A 3,709-nucleotide genomic window follows, 5' to 3' on the forward strand; every position below is an offset into this window, starting at 1 on the left:
TGTTTTTTTGTAGTATTTTGGTGGAGGACATGGCTGCTTTTTGCCCTAGTTGGAAGAATGTGGACGAGGCTAAGGTTTGGACACTCAGATTCGTGGCGGTGAGGAAGGAGATCTCAGAAATGCCCATCAGAGACGTCGTACTCTGCCAACATCTAAGGAAGACCATTTGAAATATGCATAGCAAGCTTACAAAGGAGAGAAGTTAAAACATTGAGATTGAATAGGAAAGGGGCACCAGCACATTAAACAGAGGTGAATCCTGAGTTAACCCTATGGAACTGAACTGAGACAGTGTCAAATTTTGGCAAGGTACTACCGAGCGAGGAGTTTTAGTTCCAGGCACCGAGGTACATTCCTTCAATCCCATGAGATAAAGCCAAGCACATCTCTGAGTTCAGGGTCAGCCAGAGAGAGCGATTTGGAGCTGTAGAAAAACTTAAATGCAGGCCGGGTGGCACACACTTTTCATGCCAGGAGACGGGCATATGGATCTCTGAGATCAAGGTCAATGCCCAGAGCCAGATCCATGACAGTCAAGCTTAGGCAGCGAAGGAGTTGGGAAAGAGGAAGCCTTGGTAGAACTTGTGGTAGAACAAGGGGACCATGTTGCAGCCCCTTCCTGTAAGCAGCAGAACTTGTGAGCTTTGGCCATGTGGCTCTGGCTTTGTAGTCAAGAAGAGAAGTGCTCAGGGGGGAAACTTGATGCCGGTCATCCGGAGTTAGGAGATGAGGGGCGATGATGAAGGGAGCAGCATGGCTGAGGTGAAACCATCCTGGAAGTGTTTTCTGAGAACACAAAGGAGCTGTGTTCTCCAGATAGGCAGGGTGGTGCCTGGAGGCAAGCTTGTGTTGCACCTGACCTTGGTAATGGGTGAGTCACCCAGGTGGTACTTACTGGTTTTGAGAAAGGAGGGTGCTGAAAACCATTCTCTGGGAGCTTTCCTGACCTAAGTGACCCCACTCTCTGGTCTCACAAAAGTCCAAGCATGGGGCGCCGTCCCCAAGGGGTCTGAGGGGAAACCCTCAGGGAATTTCAATCTACAGGGGGGAAAAGCAGGAAAATGAAAGTGGGTGGGAGGATCAGCTGGTGTTCCCCTACAGGGCCTGGGGCTAAGTACCAGAAAGCAGTGTCCAGGTGGCACAGGCCTTGCAGAAGACAGACGCACCTTGGCTTTCTACAAGCTGCGAGCCTAGCAAATGGTCAGCCATCTCCTGAAGGAGACTAGAGAGGAAAGGTTCAGCTAAGTGCCAAGTGCCCCTTTCTCACCCCTCCTTATACTTGTGAAAACGGAAAAGGCCTGTTCTGGATGTGTCTGTGACACCTCTAGAACTACCTAAGCTGCCAAGAGATTGACAAACGGCTGTCAAGCACAAGAGCCTCATTCACACGGTACAGGTAAAGAAAAACACACAGACAGGCTTCTCAACATGACAGGATTCTTCCAAATCCGTTGCTTTATTCTTAAAGGAGCTACCACCCCTCCCTTCCCCCGCCACAAACGGCCCCCACCCTCTGCGTCCCTCCTCCCTCACATCCCCCACACCCACCCCAGAAACAGAGTTGAGAACAAGGACATCAAGAGTTCCAGAAGGAGGCTGTCAGAAAACCTCTGGGGACAGGGATCTCCCTGCGCTGCAGACATTTGTCCAAGAACTGCTGCAGACGCACTAGAGAGCCCATCTGTCCTGAGCTGGTGATGGCTTCAATTCTGGGCAGGTAGTCCTCTCTGATGACAAGGACCAGCTTCCAGAACTGGACCTGGTACTGTTTCACCAGGGCATTGCCACACACCTCCAGGAAGTCAAAGAGGAGAGTGGCTGTCACATGCGGGAGAGGCTCCAGGTTCAAGACCTGTGCCAACCAGCGCCAGCCATGCTGTAAGCCGTGAGGGTGAGCCTCCTGCCGGTCTCCATATGGCCACTGGAGCTGGATGATGGCGGCATAGAAACGGATCATCCCGGACATCCGTTTCAGAAAGTGGTCCTGTTCCTCCACCTTGGAATCTGTCACTCGGTAGCCAAGCATCCGTCCATAATCCTCCAAAGCCATCCCTTCCTTGAAAGCAGGGTGGAAAGGAACGGAGTAGGGACACTGCCTGTGGAGCTGAGCGAGGATGAGGTCTCCCACTCTGGGGTGGAGCATCCAGATCCCAGAGGCCACGGCCGCAATGGGGAAGGCCGCTTCGGGGTGAGAGGCCACTTCCGACTCCCCTTGCTTGACCAATTTCTCTGCCACTTTGTACTGGACAAAGTCCAGCCCCTGAGGGTGAAGACTGACAGACACGGGACGCCCACCAGATCGCACAGGCTGTCCAGAGAGCAGGCTGTGGAGTTTGTCGAAGACCTCCTTGAGCTTTGAACCTGCGCTGCTGGAGATCTGGCTCACTGGGATGGTGGCTGCCTTCTGCAAGTCCATCTTGATCCTTCTATCCTGACTGTCCTTGCTGCTGCTCAGGTCCTCAAAGGCCAACTCGCATTTGGCAGAAGCATCCTGAAGTCGCTGGTACCAGTGCATGGTCCCATCCTGGACCCGCAGCTGCGGGTCTTCCTTCTCCTGAGTCCCTTCTGGGCTTGGGCTGGGGGCAGAGGTCCAGGCAGGCGCCCTCGGGCCCTGGGGGCCCTGTGACTCCTGTCGCTTGATGTGGGCCTCCTCCTCCTCCTTCACTTCGGTGGCTCTGGAGATCTCCTGCTCTAAATGGAAGAGGAGGTCCCTCATTTCCTGCAGGGCTCCCTCAGCCCCAGCTTGGTTCTCTGCTGTGGGATAGGCAGTGTCCAAGGTGGTGGGAAGGAGTCCTGAGATGAAGCCGCACAGCTGCGTGCCCCGGTTCTGGAAGGCAGACAGGTCCACGTTCAGGAGGTCTCTGTGCTGCTGAATGGAGGCCTCCAGCTGCCGGTTGAGCCGCAGGACCTCCTCTTGCACGGTGTACAGGCTTCGTACACTGACCTGGCCTTCCTCCACCGGTAGCCGCTCCTGCTCTGCCTGCTTCTGGCGCTGCTGCTGCTCTGCCTCTCCAAGCTTTAGGGCGAGAAGCTTGGCTCTGAGACCGTGCTCAGCTCTCAGCTTCCTCTGACGGCCCAGGGCTTCTCTGCGACCTTTCTCCATCATGTCCCGGAAGTCCCGGAAGTCCTTCTGCAGCTTCTGCTCCCTCAGCTCGTCAAACCTCTCCAGCTGTTGGCATGCCATCTCTGAGAAGGCTCGCACCTTCCTCTCTTGCTCCTCCTGCCGCCGCCTCAGGCCCTCTGCTGCTCTCCTTCTGCTGGCCAATTGGTACATTCGGAGGCAGGCCTCCACTCCGATGGCTGGAGAGCACTGAAGCGCCATAGGGTCTGTGAACGGGGACTCACGCGTGCTCTGGGTTCCACTTGGTCTTGAGGGTGAGGGGCTTTGCGGGGTACTCGTGCGGGGAGACTCGAGGAGCGAGGGTCCCTGCAGGCCTGAAGCAGATCCAGAGGAGGGTGAATTATCCCAGGGAGGAGCCTCGTCTGCAGAGTGGCCTGAGCTGTCGGGTGGGATGTCATCTACCACCCAGCCCGAGTCAGAAGAAAGTTTGGCAAGAGAACTGCCTCCTTCTAGGGAGCTCCTCAGCCCCTCGGCCTCTAGGTGCAGGCTTACTCGGCTGGAGTCACGGAGCGCCCTCAGCGTTTTCCAGCAGCGACCACCCGAAGGCCTTGACCTGGGAACGAATGCAATTTTAAATCCTCTTTTCAT

At 55.6% G+C, this 3,709-nt stretch overlaps 1 pseudogene; it reads right to left on the reverse strand.

Annotated features, from left to right (window-relative positions):
* Nucleotides 1–1,576: 1,576 nt before the first annotated feature.
* On the reverse strand, nucleotides 1,577–3,709 carry Gle1-ps1 (GLE1 RNA export mediator, pseudogene 1; annotated as a pseudogene).

This window comes from Rattus norvegicus, chromosome 6, assembly GCF_021556685.1.
Source record: "Rattus norvegicus strain SHRSP/BbbUtx chromosome 6, alternate assembly SHRSP_T2T, whole genome shotgun sequence".
Classification (NCBI taxonomy): Eukaryota; Metazoa; Chordata; class Mammalia; order Rodentia; family Muridae; genus Rattus; species Rattus norvegicus.